The sequence below is a fragment of the Nycticebus coucang genome, chromosome 12 (assembly GCF_027406575.1).
Source record: "Nycticebus coucang isolate mNycCou1 chromosome 12, mNycCou1.pri, whole genome shotgun sequence".
Classification (NCBI taxonomy): Eukaryota; Metazoa; Chordata; class Mammalia; order Primates; family Lorisidae; genus Nycticebus; species Nycticebus coucang.
The window spans coordinates 23080781-23100237 of NC_069791.1; the positions used below are offsets into that span (position 1 = coordinate 23080781).

General features: G+C 43.4%; 1 protein-coding gene across 3 annotated transcripts in view; it reads left to right on the top strand.

Moving 5' to 3' along the window:
- The window catches only part of PRICKLE1 (prickle planar cell polarity protein 1), a 108157-nt gene that overhangs the window by 74545 nt on the left and 14155 nt on the right, over positions 1–19457 (top strand). The window contains exon 1 of one of the 3 annotated variants that reach the window (XM_053557164.1): positions 10698–11214. The exons of 1 other annotated variant lie outside the window; for it this stretch is intronic. The gene's annotated coding sequence lies outside the window, so the exon portion shown is untranslated. Of the gene's footprint in view, positions 1–10697; positions 11215–11267; positions 11738–19457 lie in introns of those variants that run through there. One more of the 3 variants, XM_053557165.1, reaches the window with a different exon arrangement.

The window sequence follows — 19457 nt, forward strand, 5'->3', positions numbered from 1 at the left end:
GCCAGGTTTGAACTCACCATCCTCAGTGAATGTGGCTGGCATAGTAACCACTGTGCTATAGGCACCCAGCTTGTAAGCAGAAATCCTAAATTGGAATTAGAAGTTGCGTCAAAGGGCCAGCACAGTGGCTCACACCTGTGATCCCAGCATTCTGGGAGGCTGAGGCAGATGATCACCTGAGCTCATGAGTTTTGAGACCAGCCTGAGCAAGAGTGAGACCCCATCTCTAAAACACTAGCTGGGTTCTATGGCTGGCACCTGTAGTCCCAGCTACTTGGGAGGCTAAGCCAAGAGGATCACTTGAGCCCAAGATTTGAGGTTGTTATGAGCTATGACCCCATGACACTCTACCAAGGGTGAGAAAATAAGACTCTGTCTCAAAAGAAAAGAAGCTGCGTCAAGTAAAAAAATGTTTGAACTTCAATAGGATGTAGATTGTCTTTACAAGCCCATGGGATATGACTTCTAATCATCTTTTATTCAAGCTCATCTGCAATATGTTTTTGTTGAGGACATGTCGGTGAAGTTGCTGAGAAATGATGCCAGACAGATCATTAATTTGGTTGCCCTTTTTTTTTTCATTTGTTGCCATTGAACTGAAAGACCTTAGTTGTTTTTTTTTTTTTTTTGTAGAGACAGAGTCTCACTTTATGGCCCTTGGTAGAGTGCCATGGCCTCACCCAGCTCACAGCAACCTCCAACTCCTGGGCTTAAGCGATTCTCTTGCCTCAGCCTCCCGAGCAGCTGGGGACTACAGGCGCCCGCCACAACACCCGGCTATTGTTTGGTTGCAGTTTGGCCGGGGCCGGGTTTGAACCCCCCACCCTTGGTATATGGGGCTGACGCCCTACTGACTGAGCCACAGGCACCACCCGAACTGAAAGACCTTAGTAAAAGTAAATAAATAAGGCCAGGTGCATGGCTCACTCCTGCAATCCTTGCAGTTTAGGAGGCTGAGGCTGGCAGATTGCTTAAACTCAGAAGTTCAAACCCAACTTGAGCAAAAGCGAGATCCTTTCTCTACTAAAAATAAAAAACTTAGCTGGGTATTATGGTGGTCGCCTACAGTCCCACCTACCCAGGAAGCTGAGGCAGGAGGATCTCTTGAGCCCAAGAGTTTGAGGTTGCTGTGAGCTATGATGATGCTATGGCACTCTACCCAGGGCAACTGAGTGAGACTCTGTTTCAAAAATAATAAATAAGTAAATAGATAAATAAGTAATGTATTTGGTCCCAGACTAAATCAGTTTAGTCTGGCATGTGTATTAATGGCTATATTACTCCAGTGCCTTTAGGCTGTCATGTGAGATACAGTCAGTAGAATGGGTTACGCACAAACTCAAACTATAAACTAAACCATTCTTGGGGTTTGCCTTTGTTCAGTGTAATCTGTCTTAAATTGAAGAGGTGATGGCTGAGCTGCTGAACCCATCGGAGAGTGATATCCTTTGAGTAAGAGCTTAGTACGCACTGATACTGGCAATGACTAACAGGCAACAGAGCGGCTATTATGGGAAGATCTTCAAATACAGGCCAGTTTTGTTGTGTTTGGACAATAAAACAATTTTGTATCTGTAGAAATCAAAACGGTACAATGAGCTGCTTCAAAATGCTTAGGATCTTATTTGTCCAAGGATCCCCAGGGTTGGTGGTGAGGTTTCCCTATATTTTTGCCTTTGATCTATACAACTCTTTGGTTCTAAAAGAGTCATATTTGGTCGGAAAAGCCAAAATATTGTCATTGAGCTATGATGAAGCCTCTGTACTCTAGGCCAGGGCAAGAGAGTGAGACCCTGTCTCATCAAAAAAAAAGTTAGGGGGGCAGTGCCTGTGGCTCAAAGGAGTAGGGCACCGGCCGCATATACTGGAGGTGGTGGGTTCAAACCCAGCCCTGGCCAAAAACTGCAAAAAAAAAAAAAAAAGAGGCTAGTCTGAGACAAAGCACAATCCCTGGGCTAAGGGTGAATGTGGCTGGTGTACAAAAAGAAGGGAATGAGGACTTTCAAAGGAAAAGCTGGGTATAGTTTCTCTGCAGATGACCATTGTGAAGAAGCTGCTTGTTAGGGGGTGAGACTGACAATCATTGTTTCATTTCTGGGTGAAATAATATGGTATTAAAAAGTTGCACACATAGGAAGAGAATCACACAATTCCATGTAATAGAATTTCTGATAGATGAAAGAAAATAGGCACTCTAGGAGACCAAGGCAGGAGGATTGCTTGAGGTCAGGAGTTCAAGACCATTGTTTCCACTACAAATAGAAAAATTAGCCAGGCATGGTAGTGCATGCCTATAATAGGAAGGAAGGAAGGAGGGAGGGACGGAGGGAGGGAGGGAAGGAAGGAGGGAGGGAGGGAGGGAGGGAAGGAGGGAGGGAGGGAGGGAGGGAGGGAGGGAGGGAAGGAGAGAGGGAGAAAAGGAAGGGAAGGGAAGGAAAGAAATATTTAATGTGGATCAAGAAGCAGTAACTTGTCTAGAGCTATGAGTGATTCAAGACCAGTAGAACAATTTTAATTCCAGACCCTGGCCCTGGTACTATCTAATTGAAGCTTGTAAACCAGTCTCCACTGCAAAATCACCTCCTTTAAACTCCCACGTTGCAGAAAGGGTCTTGGGATCTCAGATAAGATAAAGAGATGTTATGGAAAGCTTTGCTGACCTTTTTCTTTTTGACCAGAGGCTTCTGACTTCTTGAAATCATTCTTCGCTGACACCTCTCTCCGGAGCACCTTGGCTAGTGACAGCATACGGTGACAGAGTTGAAGGCTGGCATGCTCAGATTTTCCCTTGTGGTAGAGAGTTTAAATATCAAAGGAAAATACACGATGAGCAAAAGAGTTTTGACTAGGTAGCTCATAAAGTAAAGCAGCAAACATGCTATAATTTAAAAATTTAAGATAGGGCGGTGCCTGTGGCTCAAAGGAGTAGGGTGCTGGCCCCATATGCCAGAGGTGGTGGGTTCAAACCCAGCCCCGCAAAAACCGCAAAAAAAAAAAAAAAAAGTATTTGTTGGTGATATTAAAGAAGACATAAAAAAAAAATGTAAGATAGAACATTCTAGGTTTCCTGAAGAGGAGTGAACCAGCCCCAGTCAGAAACAGAGCAGGGCAAAGCTCCCATGCTGATCAGGAGTGGGATCAAGCACATCAGCCCAGGCAATGTAGGGAGACTCTGTCTCTTTTTTAAAAAGCATTTTTTAAAGGCCGGGCCTGGTGGCTCATGCCTGTAATCCTAGCACTCGAGAGGCTGAGGTGGGTAAGTTGCCTAAGCTCACCGGTTTGAAACTAGCCCAAGCAAGAGCGAGACTGCATGTCTAAAAACTAGCTGGGCATTGTGGTGGGCGCCTGTAGTTACAGCTACTCGAGAGGCTGAGGCACGAGAATTGAGTGAGCCCAAGAGTTTGAGGTTGCTGTGAGCTATGGCACTCTACTGAGGGTGACAAAGTGAGACTCTGTCTCAAAAAAACAAAACAAAACAAAACATATTTTAAGTTAAAGAAAAGATGGAGCAATATCTGTTATTTAGATTTTTTTTTTTTAGACAGTCTCAAGCTGTCACCCTGGGTAGAGTGCTGAGGTGTCAAAGCTCATAGCAACCTCCAACTCTTGGGCTCAAGCAATCCTCTTGCCTCAGTTTTTTATTTTTAGTAGAGATGGGGTCTCACTTTGGTTCAGCTGGTCTCAAACTCGTGAGCTCAAGCAATCCACCCGCCTTGGCCTCCCAGAGTGCTGGGATTACCGGCGTGAGCCACCAAGCCCGGCCTATTTAGATGTTTTGAATAAAACACTAACTGCAAGATTGTAGACTTCTGCTTAATGTACTAACTTTCCGATGCCATTTTGATTTTTGTAGTAGGAGTTCATTGGGTAGTTCTGCATAGATTATATTCCAACCGAGGAGGGTGGATTGCTTGATCTCAGGAGCTCAAGACCAGCCTGAGCCAGAGTGAGACCCCAACTCTAAAAATAGCCAGGCTTTGTGGCGGGCGTCTGTAGTCCTAGCTACTGGGGAGGCTGAGGCAAGAGAATTGCTTAAGCCCAGGAGTTTGAGGTTGCTGTGAGCTGTGATGCAACAGTACTCTACAGAGGGTGAACAAGTGAGACTGTGTCTCAAAAAAATTTATACATATGTGTTATTGTACCCTCAATGAATCCCCAACAATAAAAAAAAAAAATTTATACATGTGTCTGTGTATGTGTGTGTGTGTGTGTGTGTACACATATTCCAACCTGAAAATCATGTATCTATTTCTTTCACAATGATGGACCCTGGGCTTCTTAACCCTGGAGTGTATAAACACTATTGAAAGGTAAATATCAACAGGAAGATAAAGTTTGAGCTGTCAAATGGTCCATAAAACCAGTGTATGGTGCCCCATGATCGCATTAATGTACACAGCTATGATTTAATAAAAAAATAAAAATTAAAAAAAAAAAAGATGAAGTTTGAGCTTAGAAATGTAAATCCTTCAGGTTACCTTGAGTTTGTTTCCCATGGGCAGTAAAAAAAAATTGCAGTTCCAAATTATAGCTCACATCCCAGCTAACCTGTTGGTTACCTTTCAAGCAAGCCATGAGAATGCTGACTCACTTAGAAATGTCTGGGCCTCAACTACCTCCCCCTCTTTCCTCACCAGCATCATACATACTGGGCAGCCACAAGTCCACCCTTGGAACTCACGCCCTCAGACACACTGTCTTAGTCTTCTCTGCCCTTGACCATTGGGGCAGCATCTAATCTAGGCCTAATCATCTGGTGTCCCTGTACTGTTCTCTCCATTCTCCCTCTAATTAGGGCATAACTATGATCATATCACTCTTCTCTGTTTAAGCTTCTGTGGCTCCCCACTGCCCCTAGAACAACTTGGTGCCCTTATGATGACTCATGCAGACATTCACAACCTGGGACTGCCTATTTTGGGGCACAGTCTTTAGCCCCTCCCTCCTGTGGGCTAGTCTTTTTGACCCTCAAACATTGATCAGCTCAGCCTGGACTGGGTCCTGTTCCCTGCCCCAGCCCCACTCCATTCATTACCCTGATCAACTAATTTTAATCTTTACAAACCTAACTCAAACGTCACTTTACCTTCATGATTTCTTGATCCTCACCTTCTAACCACAGCTGATTTATCAACATTTCCTCTCATTCCTATATTAGAATTTAAGTACACCTCAGCTATAGTGTAATAATTACATATCCTGGTTTGTTAGTTAATGTAGTTCAGAATATTAGACCAGTGATTTATTTTCCTAACTTATTTTGTGTGTTTTTTCCCTGTCTTTCTTTTGGGGGTGGTGGTGGATAAATCAAGATACATAAATAGAATATGTAGAAGGGCAAGTCCTTAAGTCAAGAGGAGTGTCTAGGCCTAACTGTGGTGCCTTCAACAAATCATGCTTCAACTCAACCAAGGAATCTGTCAGCGAATTCGCACATGGCCATCAGCCCCTGCCCGTGTGTCTAGCTGCATGGAAATGTGGGACTGGTGACACCCTCCTTCACAAAGTGTTGTAAATAATGGCAGCAGAGATTCCACTCTTGAAGTCTGTGACTAGAAGAAAGAGAACAGGGAGACGAATTATTTATTCACTTGTCTTCTCATACCAACTGATATTTAAATTGGGAATGTTTATTTCTGCTTTCAAACTTTTCTTTATATTATTACTGTAATGTATTTTCTTAAACTATAAAAATTTTATATGAGCAGTATAAAGAGAAAAGTTTTACAAATGTGAAAATACGAAAAGCACTTTATTTTATGAATATATTTTATTTTATTTTTTTGAGACAGAGTCTCAAGCTGTCCCTCTCAGTGAGTGCCATGGCGTCACAGCTCACAGCAAACCTTAAACCTCAAGCTGATTCTCTTGCCTCAGCCTCCCAAGTAACTGCGACTACAGGTACCCACCACAATGCCCAGCTGTTTTTCTGTTGCAATTGTCATTGTTGTTTTAGCTGGCCCAGACTGGGTTCAAACCCGCCAGCCTCAGTGTATGTGGCCAGCACCCTATCGACTGAGCTATGGGCACTATTTTATGAATGTAACTTTTAAATAATAGTTTTTATAACCTGTCCTCCTTTAGAAACCATCTTAATGGTATTTATAGTCTCTAAATAATTAGGCAATGTATATTGTAGTTTATAAATTATTAACAATGTGGTCATACTATATATTGGGTTTTGCAACTTAATACAGGATGGGCATAAAGTTTGTGTGCAATTTAAGTAGTTGCACATGAACTTTATGGCCACCCTGTATTTGTTGGGTATCTTTCCGTGGTATAGCTTTCTCAATATTACTTAGAAGATTTAATCTCTTTTTTTTTTTTTGAGACAGGGTCTCACTATAGTACCTAGGCTGGAACTCAATGGTGTCATTATAGCTCACAGCAACCTCAAACTCCTGGGCTCAAGTGATCCTCCTGTCTCAGCCTCCCAAGTAGCTGGGACTACAGACAAGCACCACCATGCTCAGCCGATTTTTCTATCTTTTTTGTAGAGACAGTGTCTTGCTCTTGCTCAGGCTGGAAAAGCTAATCTTAATTACTTAACAGCCTTGGTGGGTTCTCAGTAGTGAAGTTTATGAATGTTTGTATTAAACCATCGATCTATAGGAGTTGATTGGTTACAGAACCTAAGGCAACTTATTCAGTTAAGCTGAACACTAGTTTAATTATCTGTTTGTGAAAGTAATAAACGTTTCCTAGGGTGGGGGAAAGGGTATTTCAGTTGGGAGTTAGGGCAAAGATGGCTACAGGTTTAATAACCCTGAGCAAGGTCAGAGGAATGATCCTATGTTCTCCCACTCAGCTTGGACTGTAGCCTCAAGACAGCACAGCTGTAAACAGCTATGTGGTATTAGTGTCATAACCAGCTGTTAAGTTTTGAAAGACTCAGAAAATATTAAAGCTGGTGGAGCTCCTGGGAGCATCTAGTTTGAGATGAAGGCTGCGTCAGAGAAACACGGGTACAGGGAATTGTGGGAGGGGAGTGGGGGGGAAAGCCAATCTAGAGCTTCAACAGAGCAGTGTCACTTTCATCTTTTTCTATATTGAGATTTTTATTTTGGTTGAAAAGGGGATTAGGTTCCTTCCTCCAAAATTCTAAACATTGACCCAACCAAAAGTATGGTGATTTTAGAGATGAAAAAAACTAACACCTTAGAGCAGTGATTTATATGCCAGTGTCAGGGAGCTAGTAATTGACAGAGAATAGACAGACAGTTAAGTGTCCCAACTCCAAACCCAATACCTCAGGGAACTTTGAAGGGAGAATTTACCTCCCTCACAAAGGAGGTAGGGGAGGGGGAGGGGATGGATAGCTGGGAGGATTGGAGAAGTAAATCTAAAGAGGGGTTGGGTGTAGAAAATGTTAAGGACTAGTGCTCTCTAATCACATGGCTTTAAATATAATCAAAAGAAAAAGAAAGTAATTGGAGACCTAGAGCAACTGCAACCTGTTATAAAACTCTATAATGCTGTTAACTCTAGGAAAAGCTTGGTATTTCCCTTGAGGCCCTTCCCTAGAGAGGCTATAGACCCACCTAATGGTAACTAGAATTTGCAAATGTTCAGTGACCCACTTGGGCATATTGATTAATCAGAAATACAACAGAAATGTTTGAAATTGACAAAGTAGAGTATTTTGCATAAACTTTCAGTGGTAATAAATTTACAAACAAATGTGAAGAATTATTGAAATTATTCCGATATATCAGTTTCCTCATATGGACAGGAGGTAAGATCCCAAAGATTTTTTTTTTAATCAACTCTACAATTGTGTGTGTGCGTGTGTGTCAAAAGTTACTTCTCTGACCATTGTCAGAACAACCTACTGTCAGAATAATCAAACAGCGGTCCTGAAATATGCTCTTATCAAAGGCTAAAACTATTGCCCTACGTAATATTACATTTGCCAACTGCCCTTCAAATTTAGGTGAGATATCATTTTGTAACAAACCTCAATCTTTCAGATAACAAACCAATGACTTGATCTCTTTTTTCTGTTAAGAAACTTAAAGACGTCTACAAATACACTCTTCCTAGATTGCTGGCATTTAGAGTAGTTACAAATCCATCCAAATGTTTGAGACCAAGAGCATCTCTTACCCTTAAAACTAAAAAGGTTGGTCTGCAAGTGAAAAAAAATGGAGGCCAGGAGCAGAAAAAAACCTCAAGGTCACTATATACAAAACTCAGGAGAACCAAAGATTGGCAGCAAGGTTGGGTTTATATTATGTACTTTATCTCTGTCTAGCAGACCCACTGTAGCTGGCTGGCATTTGATGCACAAAATGCTACGTCTTTATTTCTCTGCCCTTGGCATATTTCTGATTTTGTGTTAAAGGCCCCTTTATTAGGACATTGTAGTTTAGCCTGCTGTAGATTAGAAATGGAATTAACTTGTACAGGTATGGTTCTCTGAGGGCCTGAGAAGAATAATAGCTGAGAATCATTCATTCACTTAACCCCTGTTAATCGCACTTGTCTGCTTTGTGCCAGGCATCATTCTAGAGAATGTATTTGCGAGCCGCCCCAACCTTCACCTTCCACGGGAGGAGAAAGACACTAACTGATGAAGAAACAGATGTAAATGTCAGGCAATGCTAAGTGCTAGGCAGGTGAATATTAAAAACAGAGGGAGGGGTGACATTTTTGGTTGGGGGGTTAACACCTCTCTGTGGAATTAACCAGCAGAGTAGAGCCCAGGATTGAGCCAGGGAACCCAGCCCTGTGAATTCTGGGGCTTCCTTTCTCAGCTGCCCCTCTGCTGTGATATTCAAGCATTGACTATTCCGCCTGGCTGAAACAGGTTGAAACAAAAGGATGCTAGTTGGGGGCCTTGCACTCCATTCTGCATAACTTCACCCTTGACAATAACAATGCCTTTCAGACTAGACTAAAGTCTGTTTCATTCAGACTGAACTTTAGCAGAAAGCTTAAAACTGTCTCCAAACTCTTTCATCACTAAAAACACAAGAGGCAGTAAAGCTGACTGACGGTACCTGTTGAAAATGTAACAAACTGGAATTCACAAGTTAACTGCCTTAGAGGAAGGAACGCTTAGGATGGTTGACATTTTAAATGGTAAGGGTTGCTATGGTTTGTAGTTGGGAGTATTTTGTGTAGCTCTCACATGAAAGCATCTCTACAAAGGGTCTTCCTGACTTAATGCATTCACCTGCTGATCCTCCTTTCATCATAATGATATAACAGTGTAGGGTTTGATTTAAATCAATAATTCATTGCAATAATTATTTAAATCAATAATTAATTCATAATATCTATCTGTCCTATAGATAACTGTGAGTTGAGGTCTTCCCCTGAGGAAGCCCGAACAGAATGAAGTAGGAAAAAGGACATCTGACCTAGGTATTTATGGTTAATTTTACAGATCCACAGAGGAAAGTGGTAACCTTTGAAGTCTTCCCACAAATCCCTAAGTCCTAAGGCCAGAAGAGTTCTATAATAGAACTTTGGGGGAATCGTCTTCAAAACTGGAATCTCAATTTGGCCAATTGAGAGTTATATGAATTACAAATTGTGGTGTCTGAATCACTGTTTCCAAACTAGTCTTACCAGCAGAGCCTTAACTTTTTTTGTCTCTGCCACTTTAAAAAAGTAACTAAAAAAACCCCTTCTTCTGAGCTGCCATGCCTTGCAGTAGAAATAACAGAATTTGGCCACAGAATTATTTGTAAGATTTGACTGATCTATGGAAATTTGCTTGTGTATTTTAAAGCCACAGTTACAATGAATGAGCTATTGTTCAGTTGTAAACTGCAGAAACAAATAGGCTGCAGATCACTCCCAAGGAATCCTGATGGCACAGGATGATTTTCTAATTGAAAAAAAGAGGTAGGATTGGAAAACCACTTAAAATTGTTTTGTTTTTTGCTGACATTTTATAGAATAAATATTTTATATAAATATTTTATATATTTAATTATATTTATATAAATTAATAAATATATTTATTTATTTTTATATTTATTTATATATATTTATAAATATATTTTATATATTTATATAAATATAAATAAATATTTATAGCTCTTAAATATTCCATTTTTCCTCCTTTCTCCTGGCATTCTAATACCTTGCGATCAGGAAGCTATTGTAGAAACTGAAATTTGTACTGATCTATTATTTCTTTCTGGGCTTGTCTTGAGGTCCTGTTTTTGCTTTTGACCTTTTCCACAGTCAAGTGAAACCAGGTTGCACTTCTGTCGTGTCCCTTACAAATAGCTCAGAAACAAGATTAGCTTTCAGTATAGGGTAATTTCTAGTGTTGGAATAATGATGCTCACTTAAACCTAATTGTAAAAAACAAACACAACAAAAAAAGCCATTTCCTAGTGTTCTTAAGTACTTCGGTGGACCTGGCTCCTTTTGCTGTTATTTGCTGATTAAAATTAATTTCCTGCTCTATGCTGTAGGAATCACTGCGAAATGCAAAGAAAGTCCTAGGAGAAGGATTCATATGTTAACGAGCCCTTCCAAGTGAGAACTCCGCTAAGTGCGCCATTTGCTGACATCATTGTTATGGGCAGAGTGGAGATGATTTCTTTAAAAGGTGGCCTTTCTTATTCTCCCGGCATTTTTTGGCCCGCGCGTGCACCTGCTGGAGGGGGATGTTTACATAAGCGTCCTCGGGTATTTGCATCCTAGCGGCCTCAGTCTCCAGGCTCCTGGGAATGGAGCGGACGGACGCAGTTAGGTACTGCATCCGCGAGGCTGGCCAAGTGGATGGGTAACTTTTCGAGGAACAGTGCTCGCGGGACCTGGTGGAAAGCTGCCAGGGGCACGGTCAGCAGTGACAGTTCCTGGAAAGCCGACGGCGGCGAGAGCCGGCTGGGCAGGCGCCTCCTGCGGACCGGAGCGGAGCGCGGGGCCGGGCTGGGATAGCCGGCCTGGGGTAGGAGCGGCAGGAAGCGAAATGGTTACTTTTTTTTACTGCGGGCTCTGATTACTTTTGAAGATCGCCGGCCCCAGGCGGGCTCCCGGCGCGGAGCGGAGACTGGTTTTTTCTCTCCGCAGAGGAGGATCGCGAAGAGACGCAGAGCTGGGGCGTGGGCAATGCGGGGGCCTGGACCAGGCGCCTCATACTCGGAGCAGCGGAGTCCGCCGCGCCAGCGGGGGCGCGGGGTGGGCTCTGCGGAGCTGGAGGACCTTTAGTCGGGCCCCCCACGGCCGGTTAGGGAGCTGCCGCGGGTGAGAGTCGCGGCGTCGCCCCGAGCGGGAACTCGACCCGCACCCGCCGGGGGTAAAGTGCGTCACGGGGGGCGGGGGCGCCCCTCGGCAGCCGGGCGGGGCCCGCTGTACCGCCCCTCGGCCCCGCTGGGGTGTCCTCCGGAAATGGGTGGGCGAGGGTGACCTGGAGGGCGCCCAGCCCACTCCTCCTTGGGGAACCAGCCCGCTCCCGCGCAGGGCCGCCAGCCTCGGCCGGCTCCAGAGCGGGTGGGCGGCGGGCGCGTGAGGACGAAGGCCGCGCTCGGCCCCTGTCCGCGGTCGCGGGTAAGGAGGCGCCGTCGGGGTTTGGGGGGCAGACGGCGGCCAGCGGCGGGGACTGAGGCTGGAGGGAAGCGGGTGCGCGCGTCGGTGCGCGCCTGCGGGAAGACGTGCACGGAAGCTGCGGACAGACGTGGGGACCCGCGGGCGCTCGGTGTCGCCGTCCAGCGCAGGGCGCGCGCTCTGCCGTGGAGGGGACGCTGCGCTGAGAGGCTTTCTTCCGGAGGTGGGTGAGAGGATTTGAGGGTGACTGGTCTGTCCTCGGGGACAAGGGGACTGCTCGCGAGGGGCTTCGCGGCGGCGCCGAGGAGGGGCTCGCTCCCTGCCGCTGGTCCTGAGTCCGGCCTCCGGCTCCCCGAGGCCGCGACGCGGACGGGGCAGCGACCTGGTCCAGCCCGCGGACGGGGCGCCCCCTCGCGGCCCGAGCCGCAGCCGCGCAGAGGCAGCACTCGGGGCGCTGACGACCGGGGCGCCCCTCCTGCTGCCGCGGGACTGGCTCACCCGGAAGATCCCGACCCCGACCTCCTTCACCCCCGCCCCTACCCGGAGTGGGCCCGCCGAACGTCCCCGGAGTGGGGTGACAGCCTTCCCTCCCGCTCTCCTGCGGCCCCATTTTGAGAAGCTCGGGTTTTCGCTTTAATCTGTGTCCGCATAAACCAGTCTGTGTGTGGAATTTGTTTTTACAACTCGAGTCTTGTGACTTCTCAAACACTTTCTTGAAGTGTTTTCTCTGGAAACTTGTTTCCAAAGAGTGCTGTAAGTTTCACAAAGAGGAGTGTTGTTCAGGAGCCAACAGGTGACGGGGTGAAACCCGAGTCTGTGTGTACATTGGAGTCAAGTCTGGCTGCCGTTTCCCTGGGCCGCCGTTGAAAATAGAAAGTCAAAAAATCAGTAGGAGACTGACGGGAACACGATTTTGAGAACATATCCGCGTCCCCCGTATGGAAAATAATGAGCTGATTAGAAGAGCGCAGCTCACCGCGGCGTGCACGCTGGGAGTGTGTCTTTACTAGATAACCAGTTTACAGCCAAATAACCTGACCCCAAAAGCGTCGCTCTGGCAAAGGACCGTGCTTTGTCATCATGTTTCCTCCTCTTGTTAAACTGTCTTACTGTCGTGGAATGTATTTGTGCATGAAATTAGAATGCTCTGAAAGAGTTCTGTGCTTCCTCTTGGATAATTTTTTGGCCATTGGGTGGTACATGCAGCCCACTCAGCTGTCTGAAAATGTACAAGTCCCATGTAGGTTTACCTGGAAAATACCAAAGGGCATATGGCCTAACGCCACTATTTGCTGGCATGAAATACATTTAGTAAAGGAGTGTTTCATAAGCGATGTCTTCCAATAGATGCCATCATTATACTTTTATTTTTCAGATAAGTGAAATTGAGTTGGGCTCTGTTGGCAGTGAGTTTATCTGTAGCAGACAACAGGCACTGAATGCTCTTTGGGTGTGTGAAAACTTAAAGAGATTACAGTTCAGTATCTCTTTACTGTAAAGTTCAGATCTTGAGTATCATAGTTTTGATACCTCTCATTTTATTTCAGTTTTAAGTTAAGGACATCATGAATTAGGAAATGTGTACATCCATAGCCTTGTATATTTTTATTTTGAAAAGAGGAAGTGTTAAGTGTTTCTGAGTCTGCAGTTGTAAATTCACCTGCATATCTAGCTGGGAAGAATGAGAGTAGCTTTTGAATGGGGAACCTGCCATCTGCATATTCTGTGCATTAAGGCCTTGTTAACAAGCAGTTTAACAAAGAAGTTGTTAAACAATTTGTGGCTCACAGGATGGCACTTAGCAGCAGGGAACACCTGGGGAATGTTAGCCTATCTGACTTTGTAAATCAGTATCTGTTCTGGGTTATGGTGATCAAAGGATCACTAACTTCCGTGGGCATATTCACAAAAGAAATACCTTTTCTAGGGAGGATCCTACAAAGCCAAGGGTAGTAGTCTTCACATAGGAACTAGAGTAGACTTTCATTGGGAAAAGTATTTGTAATTAGGGATACATCCTCAGACTTCACATTCAGTGGCAGGCATTGAAAATTACTCTGTTTTCTAGCTCCACAATTTTGATTTGGTGACTTGGTCCAATAAAATTATGAGTAATAAGAATCATACTAGAATCATACTAGAACTGATATATAGTTCCAACTTCAATATGTATCTGATTGAACTCATTCTCCTGAGCTCCCTCAAATCCTGTCCCTTCTGGGTTGCCGGATGGTGTTACGTATTGGTATTGCATCTTTCAGTCACTTGTTACTCAAAGTTTATCTTTGTCCCAGTTTGCCCCTTTCCTATTAATTCCTTTTATTTTCCTCCTCAAGCCACCGTGGCTTAGGCTTTCATAAGGACAGTGGGCCAGTTGGCCACTCTCAGGCCCCTTTTTCCTGAGCATCACTACCACATTAACCTTCTCTAAGACCAGAAGTATCTATGGTAGCTGACACTCCTGTGCCTCTTGTGTTAAGTCCAAATTCTTCTCTCTGCCATATATAATTCTTAAAAATGTGACTCAGATACCATTGCCATCTACATTAGCTTCTTTGGAAGAATCTCTTCTGCAAAATCTGTCCACTCTTCCCTGCCTCTGGACCTTCATATACTGTTCCTGACTCATTAAGCTCTTTAAATAGTAATGGTTCATTTATGTATATGTCAAGGTCAACCAAAATAATAACCTGAGCTATCTTGGATGCAGCATACAACCTAGTAGAAAATGAAATGATCCCAAATAACTGAAATAGCATAAAAAATAATAAACTGGCTTTCCAGTTTGAATAACACCTTCACATACTCTAGGCTATCTTATTTCGCCAGTAATTACTGTGCTTATAGAAGGAATGCTGAAACCATTGTCCATAGCATAATTGCTTTATGTATTTTTAGATTACCTTTTTCAAAGGGTAGTTACCTAATTTACAGAATATTGGGAGCAACAAATTTAAAAAAGGTTTGAAGGGTGTTGGTTGTGGGTACAAAGGAAAGGTAACATAACGAGAGACAGGAATAGCAGAAATTAAAATGAGAGCAGGGAAGAAAAAATACTACCAAAAGTTTGCCAGTTATCATAAATTTACAGGTCAGGGGCCTTCTGGTTCCAGACAACAGCTCCACATTATGAGGCATCCCTAACCCATCCTCATATTCCACTCAGCTGGGAGGCAGGATTAGAACTGCTGTTGCTTGAATCCTGAATAAAGCCAGCGTTCTTTCTACTGTGCTCCAAATGAAAACAAATGATTGGCCAAAGGCTCACTCACATACAATTTACACACACACCACCATTCAAGAAACCAAGGAGATGTGTAGTGGAATTTGGAAGCATTCTTAGAAAAGTGACTGCATTCTTTTTAAGTTCTGGCTTTTAATAGAATAAATGTCATTGCCTTCTGTTGGATATTCTCCAGAATCATGCAGTAATGACCTTTAATATAAGAATGAATGAATGAATGGAGTGAATGAATTTAGAAAGGAGATTTCATGAGGAGCCCTCATCATATCACAGTGTTGGTTGAAAGGGGCTGTACTCTGTTGGGGAACGAATGGCCCCCCTCACAGCCAAGCAAATAGTAAGTGTGCTCAATAGTTGCTCTGCCTGTGGCAACTGGACAGACCCTGCCGTGCTCCACCGACCGTTCCTCATGCTGTCTCTATGTGTGTGCCTTGTGTGTGCAGAGTTGGAGTTTCTATGTGGGCACTGGTTAGAAGGTGCCTCCATGGCATCTGGAAATGGTGGCCAGTAATTTGGCAAAATTGTCCTTCAGGAAGCTACAGCCCTCCCAAATTCAAAAAGAAGACGAAATCCAGGTATCAACATTTGTATTAACATATTGTTCCGTATATCACTGGTCAGCTTGAGAGAATGTATCTAGTCACAGTGGAAGCAACAGTCCCAACTGGCATATTACAATTGTAACTTTAATTCTTTGTGTTTATATAATTCTTTTCTGATTTAAAACTCCTTTGCATTGTTGACCATCGTTGGAAGGAGTATGTTTGCTATTTTCAAAGAATCAGATCCCAAGAAGTTTGTGAGCTGTTAAAAGTCTGAAGACTTGGGGACAGAGTTTACTGAATGCTGAGAGCACCAGGCTCCATTCCCTAAGTATTGCTCTTACCCGTGGGGTCAGATGTCTCCTTGACAATTATATGATGATTGAGAAGTCATACATCTGCTAGCTGTTTGTCTTGGAGTCTTTTTAAATGGTGTAGCTCTTAAACTATTTTGAAGGAAGGGGGAGGGAAAGGACAAAGAAGGGAAATGGAACTGTTGCATTTTCTGTTGCATAGTTTGCATGGAACGCCTCCATGATAATCCTTCTCAGGAAAAGGTGGCCAGCTCTCTCCACCCAGCCTAGGGTTTCTTTCTCACCCCCCTGTGTCCATGCCCTTTTCTTCCCTTTGTCATTTATTTCTCTATATGACTCTGATAGTTGGCGTTTAGTGTTCAAAATAGCGTCTGCAAAGAACTCATGGCCTGCTTGAATTAAATTCAGATATCTTCCCTCTGTACTTGACCTCAGGGCCATCTTCGATGGAGATGTTAGCTGTAAAAAGGTTTTGCTTCCTCTGTACATTTCCTTGATGGAACCTGAACAAACCCATACCCCTAAAAATGGGTTCTTTTCTCTAACATTCTGAGACTTATTTACCTTAGGAATTGTACGGGTGGCGCCTATGGCTCAAAGGGATAGGGCGCCAGTCCCATATGCTGGAGGTGGTGGGTTCAAACCCAGCCTTGGCCAAAAACCACAAAAAAAAAAAAGGAATTGTAAAGAAGTATTGGAAAAGTGGGACTCCTACTGATTTATTTCCAAACCCAGCCCAGGATTGGTTAATGCATAATTGTCATTCAGTTGTGATTAAGTTTATTATAGCATTTCAAGACCAAGACAATCAGCTTGGCTTTGAATAATCACAGCATACCGATGATTTGCGTTATTCTGGCTTTTTAGTCTATTTATCTCCGGCATCTAAAGTAATGCTTTGCAGATTATTTTTAAATAAATGTTTTTTTTTTAAGATACCACATTTAATTTAACTATAGGTAAGAGATTATAAAAAAAAAATCACCCTCTCAGATGATGACTATATACATTCTCTCAAGCTGACCAGTGATCCTTCAAAACAGAGTATGCGTGTGCCTGTGTGTTAGGAGGGAGAGAGAGGGAAAGATGATGACAGAGCAGACAGCAAAATGTAAACAGTTGATGAGTCTGAATAAAGGATATATGAGTTCCTTTGACTACTTTTGCAACTTTTCTAAAGTTTAAAATTACATCAAAATAAAAATACACCAAAAAAAAAAAATGTGCAGGGCACAGGGTAGGGTTAAGGGTGGTTCTGCAAAAGGAAAAAAGGGTATCACAGCAAAATGTTACTCTCCACCACAACTGCAGCTTTGAATGGTTCTATTTCCATTATAACTTTCAGCCTATTTTGTAAACCTGATTTCTGCCCATTTTACATGATTAACATTAAAAGACAACACCTGAAAATGAACTTTGACTAGACTTTTTTTTTTTTTTTTGCAGTTTTTGGCCGGGGCTGGGTTTGAACCCGCCACCTCCAGCATACAGGACTGGCGCCCCACCCCTTTGAGCCACAGGCACCACCCCTAGACTTTTTTTTTGAGACAGAGTCTCACTTTGTCACCCTGGGTAGAGTGCCATGGCATCAATGCTCTCAGCAAGCTCCAACTCTTGAGCTCAAGTGATCCTCTTGCCTCACCCTCCCAAGTAACTGGGACTATAGGTGCCCACCACGACACCTGGCTGTTTTTTTAGAGACACAGTCTCATTCTTGCTGAGGCTGGTCTCGAACTCCTGAGCTCAAGCAGTCTACCCACCTCAGCCTCCTGGAGTGCTAGGATTACAGCCATGAGCCACCATGCCGACTTTAATAGACTTTCTGTTAGATTTGATTTATCCATACCCATAGACTTGACTTAAAAGATGGTATTTTAGCAGACCAAATACAGCCATACAGTCATGACATACAGCCAGATGTCATGACTCAAAGGATAAGGAATGGCTTATAAATAACCATACTTATTTACTACTATATAATAGTACTTATTTACTGTACTAGATGTTAGTTAGTAAATACCATATAGTAATGCAAATGCCTACGGAAGGGGTATTCCTGAGATTGCATATTTGTAATTTTTATTGTAACATTTTACCAGCACAAGAACCATCAAGGTTCAGCAGCCGCTGCTCTCACCCAGCTGATAGACTTACTAGACTCAGGAACTGCTGGGAAATGTGAACAATCTTTTTTTTTTTTTTGTAGAGACAGAGTCTCACTTTATGGCCCTCGGTAGAGTGCCGTGGCCTCACACAGCTCACAGCAACCTCCAACTCCTGGGCTTAAGCGATTCTCTTGCCTCAGCCTCCCGAGTAGCTGGGACTACAGGCGCCCGCCACAACGCCCGGCTATTTTTTGGTTGCAGTTCAGCCGGGGCCGGGTTTGAACCCACCACCCTCGGTATATGGGGCCGGTGCCTTACCGACTGAGCCACAACAACCTTACAAAAAGAAAAATCCAATTCAAGTTTTACTGTTAACAAGTAAAGAAAAAGGTGATGTAGTGACAGCCTGGTCCAAGTAGAAGTCACAGTTCGTAACTTATTTCTTTAATGTTTGTTTTTTGGTCCAGTCTGAGAACTTGCTAATCAATGCAATGTTTTCTTTTTTTTTTTTAATCTCCCAAGTGTTCTCCAGCAGTGTTTTGTCACTTTAAGTAATTATTCTCTGACATAAAGGAAAAAGAAAGGCTTTTCCAGTAGATAATCTCTGAACCAACAGCTCACGAAGCCAGTGAATTTTTGCAGTCCTTTTCGACTGTACATTCTCCTAAAATGGCTTCTGTGGATAAAGTGGTCTGTCCCTATCTAGTTGTGTCATTTTGTGTGTCTACAGTGCACTAACGTGACTAGTTCACCAAAGAAAAGGAAATAGGCTCAGTCAGTTCCCATCCTCAGGAGGCAGTGGGGGGTTATAGGTTTCTGACCACAGTCCTAAGGGCCATCCTTGTTAACTCACCGACCCTGGAAAATGGACCTTGAAGCAAATGGCTCTGAGGCTCAGTTGCCTTATGGTGAAAATGATTTTTGTCACACTCTTTCAGTTGTACTCTTTACATCATCCATCAGTGACAGTGGGTCCTCATCACAGGTCGTGGAAAGGCTGGAATAGACATTGCGGGAGGTGCAGGTGTGAGACGTGGCGGCTTCTCCAGGTGATTTGGAGGAGGGACGGCGGCATTGCATTGATTTACCTTGATTAGGACAGTAGTTTACTGTTCATGTCTCACAACGGGCTAATTAAGGAGTGTGGCTTTTAGAGCTCATTCATATCCTTGGCAATCTGTATCTTTGTGCGAATGTGGTTAATCCACAGTGTGTCTTCATTTGTGGTGTTTTCTCTTGTTTGATAGTACAGTGATATGTCATTTTTAGGTTCTATTTTATATTTATGCTCTCAGTCTGCGGAGCAGATACCTTAGCATGTCCCCCCTCCTCAGATGTGGCAAGGGACAAAAGTTCATATTTCATGATTCAGACTGAATTGCATTGAAGGCACCTCTTCTTCCGGTGGGGTTTTTGTGGGTTTTGTTTTTTCTTTGAGTTACTAATTAAATTATTAACCTTTAGTCTCCTCCTTTGACATGTGGAAGTTGTTTCTTTAAAACAAAAGGGAAAGACTAGATCCAAAAAATTTTCTGACTTTTAGTAACACATCCTTTTTTATTGAAGAGTCTGAGGAATGCGCCTGTGTTTAGAAAGCCTTTCCTAAGACATGAATGAATTGCACCTGTGTGAAATGACTTGTTTAAAAGGTCAGAACTTCCTGATGGTGGTGTAGGAAATCAAGTCTCCTATACTTTTTGTTGAATGTAAAGTTCAGTGTGAATGAAAGTTAATTAGT